The 16,260-nt window shown below is 40.1% G+C and overlaps 1 long non-coding RNA gene across 1 annotated transcript; it reads left to right on the top strand.

Annotated features, from left to right (window-relative positions):
• Positions 1–7,586: 7,586 nt before the first annotated feature.
• On the top strand, positions 7,587–10,384 carry LOC111965560 (uncharacterized). Its single transcript, XR_002877532.2, has 3 exons — positions 7,587–7,716; positions 8,558–8,632; positions 9,489–10,384. It is a non-coding gene; the product is annotated as an uncharacterized lncRNA (long non-coding RNA).
• The last annotated feature ends 5,876 nt before the right edge of the window (positions 10,385–16,260 follow it).

Genomic DNA, 16,260 nt, shown 5'->3' with positions numbered 1-16,260 from the left:
ATAACTCATACATGAGATGTGTGTATGTGGCAGGGCCTACAGACAATCACGGATTACAAAGGGAAACCAAAGGTAAAGGTAACTTAACTAAATGTCTATCGCCACGTAGCACTCACTTCTGAGAGGCTAGTTAAGGATCATATCACCTCCACCTTACCATAGACCCACTTACCTTTGCATAATGCCCCAATAGAGCCACAGAAGAAGCAATTGCCATCACACTGCACATTGCCCTATCCCATCTGGACAAGAGGAATACCTATGTACCTTCACAACTGTCTTGGTGTGTGTGAACCATGATAATTCCTTAGTGATGTGGACAACGAGGAACTTGAAGCTCTCGAGCTACTCCACTATAGCCCTGTCGATGTGGATGGGGGCGAGCTTGGCCCTTCGTTTCCTGTAGTCCACAATCAGCTCCATTGTCTTGCTGACGCTGAGGGAGAGGTTGTTGTCATGGCACCACACTACTAGGTATATGACCACATCGTCGTCAGTGATCAGGCCTACCACCATCGTGTCGTCTGCAAACTTAATGGTGTTGGAGTTGTGCACAGCCACGCAGTCGTCGACATCTAGGAACACAAGTAACCTCACAAACAAAAGCTATTCAATAACTTATACTGTAAGATTTCAGTCAGCGGAAGTCGTTCTAAAACTTTACATTTAGAATACCTCAGAAGAGAAGGAGTCACCCAAAACTAATTCACATGAATTAGTCAGAGCAAAGGACAATCCTTGAGTATTTAGAATTTCATTCTGACCTTGGGAACCCAACGAACAATTTAAAATTGAGTCTAGTGCCTTATCCTCAATGGGTCACATAAGCCTCTTTGAATAAGCTTTAAAGTGTATTTCCATGTTTTGCAAGATCCCAGTTATACTGGTATGTACAGTGGGTTCATGTCTGTAAACTGAGCTGATATTAACTATTTCAAGAACCTACAAGATGTTTTGAGACAATAAGCCCTTGAGGATCTCTGAAGACTATACATCAGATCAAGGCATGCATCACTTTAACTTAGGACACAATTAAAAGTAAGCAGAAAGGTCTTTTTGGTGATTAACATTTGTGCTCACCTCTGTGTGGTCATGGCAATGCAGTTAGCAGAAGCAAGTGAAGCAGTAAAATCAGATGAGAGCAAGCACAAGGTATTTAGCTGTCACCAACAAAGAGTAGGCAGGAGTGATTACCATATTCTGTGGCAGGTTCAAGGTAGGATCATGATGTACCAGCCATTCATTTTAAACAGCATGATTGCAGAAAATACAATGGGTATCCTTACGAAACATAATACGAGTAATCTTTTTGTCTTTAGCTCGAAAAAAGTTAACTGACAATATAGAAGTATCTGCCAAAATAAAGGAAACACCAAATTAGTGTCTTAATAGGGCATTGGGCCACCACGAACCAGAACAGCTTCAGTACACCTTGGCAAAGCATTTCGCTACACCCGCAATAACATCTGCATGTGACAAAATGTGATTTGATTCTATGTGTCTGGAAGTCTATTGGAGGGATGCAACACCATTCTTCCACGAGAAACTCCATAATTTGGTGTTTTGTTAATGGTGGTGGAAAACGCTGTTTCAGGCGCCACTCCAGAAGTGTTGGGGGTTGATATCTGATGATTGAGACACGCACACTAAATCCCCTTATGCTACTTTGAGACCCCTCTTTCAAAGTCACTGAGGTCTCTTCTAGCAGCTGGGCATTTTTATTCATGACCCTAAGCATGACGGGATGTTATTGCTTAATTAACTCCGGAACCACACCTGTGTGGAAGCCCCTGCTTTCAATACGCTTTGTGTCCCTCATTTACTGAAGTGTTTACTTCATTTTGGCAGTTACCTGTACATTTATGAACTTCATTTTGATAAGGGTGTATCTTTCAGGGGAATATTATTCTTGATGTGTATTTATTGATTACTCTGATATCTTGTGCTCCTGAGAAAGAAACCACATACATGTAACTGACAGAGATGGGCCAGGGCTGGGCCCAGCACAGCATGTTCGAAATGTTAACAATGTTTCCCTTGTTCTTGGTTCCTAGTTACCACTTTTTATGTGACGGTGCTTTCCTCTTGGTCTTAAACAACAGTGAATGGTATCTCGACATGATTGCATACTCTTTCACAATGAGCCCATTCAAATGTATTCCTTGTTCCCACTGAATGACTTTCAAATAAGTTATTATCATGACAAAGGATATTTGCATATATGCAAATGTTACACCATTTCCTTACATAGACATCTGTAACAGGCCAAATGTAACAACCACAGGTACTAGGACAGGGCAGGGTCAATGTAGACCTTAACTGGGTACCAGGATGGAATGCATGCAACACAGGAAACCGTAATGAATAAACGGACGCAAACAGAACAAAGCGAGAGTTTCTATTGGACAAATTCAAGTAGGTCCCTCCCTGTTTTGTTCTTTTTGCTTCTGTTTTAGAAAGGTTTTTAGAGGGGATGGTGTTTCCCTGGGCAGTTCTTCCCTGGTCTTGTCCAGGACGGGGGTCGCAGTCAGACCCAAAGATAATTGAGTCCCCTCATTGACAAACCCAAGAAACACCCACATCAAAGTACAAACCCTAAGGCAACTCGCGTTCGGCTTCAGTCATGGCCACTAGTGTTTCTTAATTGGGGCAATCAGCAGTTGCTACATACATTTGTTTACTTATAAAATGAATGATAAGTACCCATTTATTATTGAAGAATATAACTTAGAAATGCCTCAAGAGCATAGTTCCACTGTCGTACCGCATCAGAACCCAAAATGTAAGCTTGTTTTACTCAAATGGGGAGGCAGGTAACCTAGTGGTTAGAGCATTGGACTAGTAACCGAAAGGTTGCAAGATCGAATCCCCGAACTGACAAGGTAAAAATCTGTTGTTCTGCCCCTGAACATGGCAGTTAACCCACTGTTCCTTAACCCACTGCCATCATTAAAAATAAGAATTTGTTCTTAACTGACTTGCCTAGTTAAATAAATGTAAAATGTTTGTAAACAAACACTATAAAGCCTCAAAACATGGCTAATGTTATGGACCTGTCAGATGTTTAGCACCCCCTAGTGGCAGTTTAAGTGCAGCAGCGTAGAATTCACCTGTTTAAGTCATGTGACAGGAAGCAGTTTCAGAAGTGAAGTAATGTGTAAGATGTGCAAGTGTGACAGAGTAATTACAATCCTTCAACATCCTTCTTTATAAACTTTGTAAAATGCAATGTCTTTAAGTACATTCATATATGACCACAGGATAAATGTTAATCACATATCATTTTCATGTTTCTGTAAAAGATGAAGAATTGACTTAGCCGTTAGCTACTTTGCATTAGCTTCAGTGCCATTTGTCCCTAGGGACAACTAGCTTAGCAATATCAAGCATACAGTTGCATTCTAGTAACTTCATTTTATATTTGACTCTAGATTGAGTACACTTATTCCTTATTTTGTACATTAACGGCGGTTGGCATCCAATGTTAATGGTGCATTACCACCACCAGCTGGACGGGGTATTGAATAAGAAACTAAAATTGTTTCATTCCAAAAGCCTGTGATGGGGCTACATTCACCGACAGGATTTCTTGCACCGCCTCGGCTGTCAAATCACGAGACCCCAAAAAACTTAAGCGGCGTTCACAATGATTCCAATTTTTTTACTTTTTCATCCGCTTGTGCTGTGTATATATATATATATTTTTTTTAACATATTTTAAATGTAACCTTTATTTAACTAGGCAAGTCAGTTAACTTCTCTAGGATAGGGGGCAGCATTTTCACGTTTGGATGAAAACTGTGCCCAGAGTAAACTGCCTCCTACTCAGTCCCAGATGCTAATATATGCATATTATTATTAGTATTGGATAGAAAACACTCTGCAGTTTCTAAAACTGTTTGAATCATGTCTGTGACTATAACAGTACTCATTTGACAGGCAAAACTCAGAGGACAACGGATTCAGATTTTTTGTTGTTGAGGTCACTCTCTTTTCAATGTGTTTTCATTGGGAATCCAGATTTCTAAGGGACCTTCCTGCAGTTCCTACCGCTTCCACTGGATGTCAACAGTCTTTAGAAATTGGTTGAGGTTTTTCCTTTGAGGAATGAAGAAGTAGCCATGTTCAGAATGAGGCTCCAGTGATGTGTACTGTTTGTTAGAGGCCAGAAAGCTTGCTACACATTGTTTTCCTCTGGTATTGAACACAGATCATCCCGTCTTCAATTTTATCGATTATTTACGTAAAAAAATACCTAAAGTTGTATTACAAAAGTAGTTTGAAATGTTTGGACAAAGCTTACAGGTAACTTTTTAGATATTTTTTAGTCACGTTGTGCAAGTTGGAACCGGTGTTTTTCTGGATCAAACGCGACAAATAAATGGACATTTTGGATATATATCGACGGAATTAATCGAACAAAAGGACCATTTGTGATGTTTATGGGACATATTGGAGTGCCAACAGAAGAAGCTCGTCAAAGATAAGGCATGAATTATATCTTTATTTCTGCGTTTTGTGTCGCGCCGGGAGTGTTGAAATATGATGGTCTGTGATTGTTAGCTGGGGTGCTATCCTCAGATAATAGCATTGTTTGCTCTCGCCGTAAAGCATTTTTGAAATCTGACACATTGGCTGGATTCACAACAAGTGTAGCTTTAATTTGGTATATTGAATGTGTGATTTCATGAAAGTAAAATTTTTATAGTAATATATTTGAATTTGGTGCTCTGCATTTTCACTGGATGTTGGCCAGGTGGGACGCTACCGTCCCACATATCCCAGAGAGGTTAGGTACAAATTCTTATTTACAATGACGGACAATGCTGGGCCAATTAATTACCATTGCAATAAATAATACAAAGTCCACCTTTTTAACATGTAGCATCGGTTAATGAGAAACTTTCACTCGTCTTGGTGGCTCTACTACCATTGCTTCTTCCCCGCCACTCATTCCTTCCAATTTTCTCACCACCTCCAGATAGGAGACACGCTGGACACTCCTTACCCTTGCCACCTTATTCTCCTTCACCCTAACAGGGAACTCCACGATTTCATTTCTATGTTCACCTCTACAGCTTCTACTGCTGATTGCCCCTATAATGAGCAGGCTAAAAACCCAGGGGTGTATTCATTACGTCTTGCAATGGAAATCGTTTACCATTTAAGAACCAAACCGAGCAGACGGAACGGGGATGGACTTACCTGAATTTGTCCAATAGAAGCTCCCCCTTTAGATAACAAGGTTGCATTCAGTACGTTTTTACATTCTGGAACGTTCAATTGAACAAAAACTGTACTTTACTGAACGACTAGTTGAAAAACAGGGAGGGGTTAGGGAACGCTGTCAGCTTTTCCACTGCCCTTTAAATACGTCACTCATTGCTTCAAGCCACACCCACCAAACGGGAGCAAACATACCTCAAAGTCTGTTAAACAACATACATGAACGTTTAGAAGAAACGTGTCATTCAGTACAAACCATTACACAACGTAGCAAACATTTAAGTGAACTGAACACACCTCTGGTGGAGGTGCCGGTCACAATCACACCTGCAATCAATTAAAACAAACACAACCAATTCGTTCAAACTGACCAATAGCAAGCTCACAATCTCATTGCTATCATATTTCATTTAATTGAGGCACCTCCATCTTCTTACAGAATTCCAAGATGTCCTTTGGCTGAGAAGGTACTGAACATGCTCTCAAAATGTTGGTGCCCAGAAAATACATGTTTCTGAGGTGAGCAGGACTATTATGAGATGGAGTTAAGTCGGGATGCCACCAGGCCACAAGCAAAGTCGTGAGAAGAGGAATATTGGGGCAGGAACACAGAAAGGTGGATTTCTGAGGAGGAATGAAGGGGGAAAAAAGAGAAAGAAGAGATTGAACAGAATGTGGAAAGCAGAGGTGGGATTTGAAATGGAGAAAAAAAAAAAGGAAGATAGTGATTAAAAATGGAGCTGGGGTGTTGAAGAAGAGTGGTGTGAAATTCAATCCGAGTGAGCTGTGCGCCAGATCGAGTTCTTGAGGTGAAATGGCAGTCAATGAGTACGTTAAGTGAGGTGGAAGGTGTGGTGAAGAGCTTGGAACCCAAGCCAGGTATCAATGGACTTGATAAAGAATAATCTGGTCCAGTAGGAGTGACATTTTTGGAGGAAGTGGATCCATTTGTGGTTTCAGGGTGGGTGAGCAAGGCGTTGGGTGCAGTTGAGTCAGTGAAGATAACCTGTAGTGGACTTGTGATGTTTGTTTCTACTGACCAGAGGGAGCGGGCACTCCGTGTCACGTAACTTGGGTCAAGATCTGTTTCTTGCTTTGCTCTTAGGAGCAGGGCACCATTGAAAGGAGTGATGTCTGTGGTAGCATTAAGTGTGGAGGTGGAATAATTGAAGTTGAAGATTCCTAGTGTTTGTGATGCCTGTCGTTTGGTGCGACGCAGACCCGGTGGTGAAACAGAGGAGTCACTGTCAGTCCTTTTGCGTCTTTACCCGACAAAGTTATTAGGATATAGGATATAGTTAGGATATATCAGTTATCCTGTTAGTTATCAGTTATCCTGTTTTTGTGCAGATTCCACTGCACTGTTTCAGGTGCAATGTTTATGGTCATGTTGCAACAGTTTGTAGGAGCGAGATTCCAAGATGTTGGAAGTGTTCAACAGGGCATGGGATAGAGGATTGTGTAGTTTCGGTGGATAAAGTTGTGTCAACTGTAGGGGTGCTCGTGTTGCTGGGGATTGGAAGTGTCCGGTGCGAGAGAGGCAGGTTGAGGTGGGTCACCCACTGGGGAGCCAGGCCCAGCCAATCAGAATGTTTTTCCCCACAAAAGGGCTTTATTACAGACAGAAATTCTCCTCCGTTTCATCAGCTGTCCAGGTGGCTAGTCTCAGACGATCTCGCAGGTGAAGAAGCCGGATGTGGAGGTCCTGGGCTGGCATGGTTACATGTGGTCTGCGGTTGTGAGGCCGGTTGGACGTACTGCCAAATTCTCTAAAATGACGTTGGAGGTGGCTTATGGTAGAGAAATTAACATTAAATTCTCTGGCAACAGCTCTGGTGGACATTTCTGCAGTCAATTGCATGCTCGCTGAACTTGAGACATCTGTGGCGTTGTGGCGTGACAAAACTGCATATTTTAGTGGCCTTTTATTGTCCCCAGCACAAGGTGCACCTGTGTAACAATAATGCTGTTTAATCAGCTTCTTGTCAGGTGGATGGATTATCTTGTCAAAGGAGAAGTGCTCACTAATGGGGATGTAAACAAATTTGTGCACAATTTGTTTAAAACGTTTTTTGTGGGTATGGACAATTTCTGTCATCTTTTATTTCAGCTCATGAAACATGTGACCAACACTTTTTACATGTTGCATTTATTTTTTTCAGTAAGTGGTGGGTTTTTAATGAGTGTAGGGTTAGTTGGAAGGGTCTTTATTTATAATTTTTATTTCCCCCCCCATTTTGTATCACAATGTATAATGGATTTGTGTTATAGTCCAGTTGGGGGCAGTAAAGCAACATATTGAATGCCAACTGCCGAGAAAAAAAGATTTCCCCTGTTCTGTATCCTCATGCCAGTGAGGCCTGATCGCTGAAGTAGACAAACTGAGAGACTTGGAGGCTCAGCTAAACTCTTCGGCGCAACAGAACAGAGCTTTGGGAGCCAATTTCTTTGCCACAGTGAAAGGAATGTGCAAACTGAAAGACAATGAAGGTACAGAACCTTAGATGCGTTGGCTAGTTGCCTTCCTGAATATTTTGTTTATTTCGACATACTTTAACATTAGATGTGATATAAACTTGTGATCTCCTATGCTGCTTTGAGTAATCTTAAAGTAACTGTCCAGTGTTTGCAGATTTCTATGAAATATGTCCCATAATTAATTACAATACGAGTGAAGTAGTTTTCCTTCCAAAAATGCTTAAGTATGCTAAAAGGCAGTTTTTCAGTGTTGGAACGGTGTTGGCATACCCAAACAGAATGGTGTGGGCATATACCAGTCTTAAAAAAAATATGAATGCAAGTAGACCGCTGATTGGCCAGCTCATCCTCCTCAGGAGGATGTCTTCCTCTATGAGGAAATGGCAAGCATGTTTGAAACTGTCTGTTTGAGATACAAGTTTGAGATTGTTTTTGAAGTTTTCTTTTCTCTCCAATGTATACTTTGGCCACACGAGTATATGATGTGTCAACAATATTATGAGTTAACAGAATATTAATATTTAAATGCTCATATACACTAGACAATTACTTTAAAATGTATGCTTGTTCAATTCAAAAATTTTCATTTACTGCATACGAGTTTGACCTTTTAAGCTGAAGTGGTTAAACTGAGGGAAGTGGATGAAGGTACTGTACAATATAAATGTTAAAGAAGGTTAAATCTATGTGGTAGTAATCAGGTTGTCTAGCTAGCCTGCAACGTTGTCACGTTGGCTAATTGCTTTTCGAATATTTGTGTTACTTCGGCATACTTTAAAATGAGATATGATATAGAATATTTAAGTCTTATACTGCTGAATAATCTGAATGTATGCTTTCTTAATATTCACAGAAATCAAAGTTTAATTGACTGCCAAAGAGGTTGAATTTCAAACTGAAGTGATCGAAATGAAGAAAGTGATTGAAGGTACAGAATAAAAGTCAGATGACTTTAGCATAATTATATTAGATGTGATATGTATATAATGTATGTTGAGAAATTAACATATTAATGAAAATGTTACTTACAGATATTAACACTGCACTTAAATGTTCCCTACATTTTGCTCAATCTCAAGATATACTTTGTATTCACATTAATCAAGGTTAAACTGCATGGCACAGAAGTTATGCTGTGTTCAAGTGCTCAGTGGAACTTCCTATTTCCTAGTCAGAAATACAACTTTGTTTCATTCATATGGTCTTTGGTCAGAACAATTATTCAATCAATAAGATTTTAGCTAGCTTGACAAGGAAGCTAATGTTGCTAATAATAAACTTAGCTAGCTTGCTTAACATATACAATATGGTCAAACCAACTACATTATCCATATTGATAAGGTGGTTGTCAAACTGAATGGTCGTCTTTTGGTGTAAAATGTCAGTGGTGAAACATCACAACTTGCCAACTCAGGCAACAAAATTCTCAGGTTGCCACTTGTAATTGCAACTTGGAGGGTTGTTCAAGTGAAACTTCCCAGGGAGTGGTAAATCTAAATGCAGAGGCTATGCTGCCGGGACCCATTCATAAATGGTAAATCTGAATGCAGAGGCTGCGCTGCTGGGACCAGTCATAAGTGACCGGAACCACATTCAGCGCATGTGCAAATTACATTTCAATATTAATACTTACATTAAAAACATACTGTGTGTAAAATTAACTGTTTGTGTGTGTTGGACTGAGCTGGAGGAAGCAATTAGCATTAGCCTATTACCTTTAGCTAATAGCAATTAGCATTAGACAATTATTGTATTTTGTCATAATATTTTCCCCTCTGTTACAGGTATCTTCACAGATCCAGTGAAGGGAGTCTACTACTTCACATTATGTACGTTTGTCTACAATGACCACAAGGGTGCTGATGGTGACAATRCCAATTTGAATCAGAATAATGGGGACAGGGTCTGTGTGGAACTGTGGGAGCAGTGCCAGGTGTAAGACAACAATGATGGGCACACTACCTTCAGTGGCCTCCTGCTTTTTCCTGTAAAAGAGACGTTATAACCTGTAAATGAGAATTACCTCCCTGCCATGAAATGCACACTAGGTGTGTCCCAATAATCTCCTTTCTCCTGAAGCGTGTACTCTTTCACTAAAAGCATTGGATTGGTGGAGGCATGGGCTAGTGGTAATTTCCAACATATTTCTTATTCCAGTCATCAGTAATTTCCTCTAAATTAGTGACGGGAAGTGAACAAGTGCACACTTTGGGAGGAATGAGAGCCAATTGGGACAGAGCCTCTGTCTGTAATGAAGCAGGAATTCTCTTGACGGTGACTGAATTTAGTGAGAATTAACTCCGCTGAATCCCAAACCAGCCCTGTTTTCTCATGGACTGCTCTTGCAAGTTGTATTTTTGTCTTTTTAAAGTTTTCATATCCACAATATTTCTGACCTTTTTTGTGATTTGTTTATGGAAAATCTAGAAAAAGCCTGGATTATAATTTATGAATTTCTCATGCCTCCATGTTATTTTTCTATGCTGTTAATTTAGTTTAGTGTTTTTAACGACTATGATAGATTAACTGTAGACATTGTTTTTGAACCGTTGGTTGAACTTCAGTATGCCAATGCAATTCATTAGACATTTTCAGACTCTGACTGTCATGTGGTCCTCAGTGTTCTCTGTATAATAATGTACTTTCCATCTCCTTTAAAATAAGGTGCATCTTTGCCTTGAGCCACCAGGTATATTTTTAGAGTGAATAGGATGACCTTCATTTACTCTTGGGTACTGTCCTAGAATCCAGAAAAGTAATTTAAAATATTACGTTTTGAGCCACAAAGATGCAGCGACTTCTTCCTGCAAAGGTTGTTCAGACTGTTGTTTTATCTAGACTTACTCAAAAACACTGACAGTTTGGATGGATTAATTATTAATGAAATATTTAGTGAGTTCAGGAGATCTTTTTGAACCTTATGCATTGGAAAAATGTCTGACAAAATGTTCCAATAGAAATGGAGCCAAATAAATAGACAAGATGATGGGCCAATTTTAACGTCCGCTACATAGTGGTCAGGGTGTATAACAACATCCTATTGTACTGGGCCCAGTTTCCCAATAGCATCTTAAAGCTAAGTTCGTTAGAACCTTGGTAGGAGCATTGTTAACTCCAAGCTGTTTCCCAAACCACCGTTGCTAAAGTTGCTCTTGAAAATGCTCGTTATTTAACCATTGCCTCAAACCAGTCGTTAGATGCTTTTTTTTGCCCTTCCGCGTCACTGTATACACAAAATCAAGATGTTTCTGTCTTTCTGTGACTGCAGATAACTTCAGAACGAATGTGACTACAAATTTGCGAATTTTGTTGCAGTTGTTACTAACAAGCGAAAGATATAAAAATGCTTCTAATGAAAACCGAGTTAATACAGTCGAGGCTACATAGACCTATATATTTCTGAGTTTTAAGGTATTTGTGTCTGTAATTGCCGCCTCAAAATAGTTAATGGTGAGTAACGTGTGCAATGATGTACCTAAACTTGATTTAGTGGATAATTATTGGGTAAGCATTAGAATAAGCCGCCTCAATATTGTAGCCGTAGGTGATAAACTCTTTAGGACCTGATCCGTCATTAGTATTGTGGAATAATTCTAATGTTAAGGTAAGATTTGAAAGGGAGGATGCTGATCTGAGAGCAGTGCTGTCTTTCTTTTGATCCTTTCAGTATCGACACAAGCCTCAACACACACATTGAACATTCTCTGCGTGGTGTTTTGGGAAACGAATGTTACATCTTTGGCCGTTGTAGGAAAGATGCATTGTTAAAACAATCGTAACCCAAAGTTTTATCGCTATCAGGAAACTAAGCCCTGTTCTTGTGAAGTCAAAAGCTGTTTCCATTAACTTAGGGATCAATTTGAAAACATCTGGTGAAATGGCAGAGCGCCAAATTCAAATTAAATTATTAGAAATATTTAACTTTCTTACAATCACAAGTGCAATACACCAAATTAAAGCTTTACTTCACGTTAATCCAGCCACTGTGTCAGATTTCAAAAAGGCTTTACGGCGAAAGCAAACCATGCTATTATCTGAGGATTGCACCCCATCAAACAAATACAGACAATCATATTTCATCCTGCCAGGCTCGACACAAAACGCAGAAATAAAGATATAATTCATGCCTTACCTTTGAAGAGCTTTTTCTGTTGGCACTCCAATATGTCCCATAAACATCACAAGTTGTCCTTTTGTTCGATTAATTCCGTCTATATATCCAAAATGTCAATTTATTTGGTGCGTTTGATCCAGAAAAACACCGGTTCCAACTCGCGCAACATGACTACAAAATATCGAATAAGTTACATGTAATCTTTGTCCAGACATTTCAAACAACTTTCCTACTACAATTTTACGTATTTTTTATCATAAATAATCGATAAAATTTAAGACGGGATAAACTGCGTTCAATAGCGGATAAAAACAAAGTGGAGAGAGCTTTCAGGTCGTGCGCCCCTAACAAACAGTACACTAGATTCGACCCTCGTTCTGAACAGCCCTACTTCATTTCTCAAAGGAAAAACATCAACCAATTTCTAAAGACTGTTGACATCCAGTGGAAGCGATAGGAACTGCAAGCAAGTGCCTTAGAAATCTAGATCCCCATAGAAAACCCATTGAAAAGAGAGTGACCTCAAAAAACATTTCCTGGATGGTTTGTCCTCGGGGTTTTGCCTGCCAAATAAGTGATGTTATACTCACAGACATTATTCAAACAGTTTTAGAAACTTCAGAGTGTTTTCTATCCGAATCTACTAATAATATGCATATCCTACCTTCTGGGCCTGAGTAGAAGGCAGTTTACTTTGGGCACGCTTTTCATCCGGATGTGAAAATACCACCCCCTAGCCTAGAGAAGTTTTAACTTGTCCAGAGATTAGATTTTTTAAATGTTTATATTTGCATAGAAAATAGATGCAACAGTTGTCTGCTAGGGTGAGTTTTCAATTAACTATCTTGTGTTGATGAAAACACAAAAGGTAGCTAGTACACGGTGTCGCTAACTGTCAAGCTAGCTAGATGACTGTCGCCCTAGCCTCCCGCCTGCTGTTCTTGTGGGAGGCGTTCATGCAGGAACCAATAGGATGCTCGAGGGGTGGGGGGCGTTCATGAAGGAACCAATGGGTGGCTTGAGTGTGTGCGTTCCTGCCCGCATTGTGGGCTGCAGTTGCACACAATTGCACAAACCTTGCACAAAATGTAGTGGTTGAAGTGTTTCCATTACCAATTTAAGAAAATTGCGCGTTAACAAATTGTATGTCCTCACACCTGTCTGTTTCATGTTTCAGGTAGCTCGCAAAATCCAGCATTGATAGAATGCAATAATGACTATGTGCAATATTCTAATAATTCTCATGTACCAATGTATCGCCACGATCCGTGCCATGGTGAAACTTGCACTCTTGTAGATCTGAAATAATTGGATGGTGAAACTTGCCAGCCAACCAGAAATGCAAGGTGAAGCAATACAGGTATTCTTAAAAGTAAGGACAATCCTTGTCCTGCAAATAATTTTTTGGGTTGATTTTGCAAGCAGTATGCATTTAGAATTATATGTCGAGTGGAGCTTTATAGTTACGTGATTACATCACGTGCCCTGCAAACCTTCAAAAGTATTTTGCAATCATTATTTATTTAAAAAAAATTACGTTTCCACCATTTGTCTCAATAAAGTAAAGATTGACAAAAGAAAAATCCACCCCTGTCGAACCGATAAAAATGTTGTCGATCTTTAGAAAATGGAACCTACAGTAAGCACCATAATTCATTGGACAGTGACCATTTTTTTTGTTATTTTGGTTCTGTCCTCTAGCACTTTGAGTTTGAAAGGATACAATGACAATGACGGTGAAGTGCAGACTGTCAACATTAATTTGAGGGTATTTTCATACATATCGGATGAACCGTTTAGAAATGACAGCACCTTTTGTACATGGCCTCCCCATTTTAAGGTATAATTATTTGTTGAATTGGCTTCACAGATGTGTGTCGTTAGGCAGGTGTATTCCTTTGTGTCGTTAGTGAATGCAGGAGGGCTGTTGATGAATAGTATTGATTCTAGACTTTGCTATTGCCTTTGGAGGTTGTTGTTGGGGTGTGACAACATGAGGAAGACAGCAGTGTCGATGCAAATGAAGCTGGCCGTCATAAGGTTCAGAAATGAAAATCAGTCAATCAGGAACATTGCAAAAACCCTGGGCATGCCCAAGTCAACAGTTTGGTTCCTGATTAACAAGAAAAAAACAACCGGTGAACTCAATTGTGTCAAAAGACCCGGTAGACTGAGGAAGACCACTGTAGTGGATGACTGGAGAATACTCTCTATGGTGAAGAAAACCCCCCTGACAACAGCCCAACAGATCAAAAACACTCTCCTGGATGCAGGTGTAGATGTGTCAAAGTCTACCATACGTAGAAGACTACACCAGCAGGACTACAGAGGGTACACTACAAGATGCAAACCATTGATAAGCCTGAAGAACAGAAAGGCGAGATTACAGTTTGCTAAAAAGCACCTAAAAGAGCCCCAAGAGTTCTGGAAAAAAGTTTTGTGGACAGATGAGACAAAGATTAATATGTACCAGAGTGATGGAAAGAGGAAAGTGTGGAGAGAAAAAAAGACATGCCCATGATTCAAAGCATACCACCCCATCCGTGAAACATGGTGGAGGGGGTGTTATGGCTTGGGCCTTTATGGCTGCCAGTGGAACAGGCTCACTTGTTTTCATTGATGATCTGACTGCAGACAGAAGTAGAACAATGAATGCTGAAGTCTACAGAAATATTTTATCTGCTCAAAAAAAAAACAAATGCCTCCAAACTCATTGGACGGCACTTCATCATGCAACAAGACAATGACCCTAAACATACTGCTAGAGCAACGAAGGGGTTTTCAATGGCCAAAAAGTGGAGAATTCTTGACTGGCCGAGTCAATCACCGGATCTGAATCCAATTGAACATGCATTTTACATGCTGAAGAGGAGACTGAAGGCAAAAAGTCCCTGAAACAAGCAGGAATTGAAGATGGCTGCAGTACAGGCCTGGCAGAGCATCACCAGGGAAGATACCCAGCGTCTGGTGATGTCGTTGCATCGCAGACTTCAAGCAGTCATTGCATGCAATGTACAAAAGCTTCTATAATTTCTAAACGGTTCATCCGATATGTATGAAAATACCCTCAAATTAAAGCTGACAGTCTGCACTTCACTCACATTGTCATTGTATCCTTTCAAACTCAAAGTGCTAGAGTACAGAACCAAAATAACAAAACAATGGTCACTGTCCAATGAATTATGGTGCTCACTGTATATCTGCCGTTTCCATTACACGTCACAATTTTTGTTGTTGTTGCGACATTGCTTTTGTCGAATAAACCTGTGTTGCCTACTGCCAACATTTTTGCCTGATTATGCTTCCCTGGTTGCCTCCAGTGCTGCATCAGACATACCTCTGGCACAGTGGAGCTGCTGAGGGAAAGACGGCTCATGATAATGTCTAGAATGGAATGGTATATGTGTTTGATACCATTCCATTGACTCCATTGCAGTCATTATTATGACCCGTCCACCCCTCAGCAGCCTCCGCTGCTCTGGCACCACCAAGCCATCTCCCGTGGGTCTCAATTAGGCTCAACACTTGATGAAAGTAAAGACATAGGGATAATCTCAATTGCATACTCTTTGTGTCCTTGCTCCTCGCCTCCTACTCATAACCTATTGGATGAGAAAGCCAGAGGCCCTTCTCCTCCAATGAATTTTGAGATCAAGGTAAGGAGAGAGGACGCGAGGAGTATCAAATTGAGATTCTCCCATAGGCTATGTTTAGACAGGCATCCCAATTCGGATATTTTTTTTTTCACTAATTGGTCTTTTGATTTGATGTGAACAGATAAATTAAATAAAGGTTAAATAAATAAACAAAATAAAATAAATGTGAACAGATCTGATGTGATTGGTCAAATGACCAATTAGTTGAAAATAATATCAGAATTAGTCTGCCTGTGTAAACATCGCCATTGAGGCAAGACTGTGTTTACACCCTTTTAGTGACACTGAGGTCCAATGTAGATAAAGTAATTAGAATAGTGCCTCATCTGCATTCCCCAACAAAGGCCGTGTGGCCAAATAGTTGAGAGATTGATGGGATGCTGCCTCTGGTATAAAACCATGATGAGTATGGCACAGTGCTGCACCGACATATCAACTCCTTAAATGTCAGAATATAACAAAGATGAATCCTCCCCACCATTGAATGGTCATTAAATACCAATTGCATGTGCATAGCCCACCATGCCTAGGCTAGTTCCTGTACAGAAAGAATGTGGTTTGTGAGCCAGTGCAATTTTTACAGTAGTTCTCAGGGAAGAATAGAGGAGAGGAGGGTATTAGTTGAATAGAATAAGATAAACACATTAATGAGCTTGTTAAAACAGATGGTGATCAAACAAGACTGGACCAGTGGAGGCTCCTCAGGGGAGGAAGGGATGGACAATCCTCCTCAGTGGATTTCAGAAAAATGTAAATAGTGAAACATTACAAAAGTTACCCTTTTTA

The sequence above is a fragment of the Salvelinus sp. IW2-2015 genome, linkage group LG6.2 (assembly GCF_002910315.2).
Source record: "Salvelinus sp. IW2-2015 linkage group LG6.2, ASM291031v2, whole genome shotgun sequence".
Classification (NCBI taxonomy): domain Eukaryota; kingdom Metazoa; phylum Chordata; class Actinopteri; order Salmoniformes; family Salmonidae; genus Salvelinus; species Salvelinus sp. IW2-2015.
Note: the sequence above shows the minus strand (reverse complement) of the source record. Positions and strands in the feature narration are given on the sequence as shown.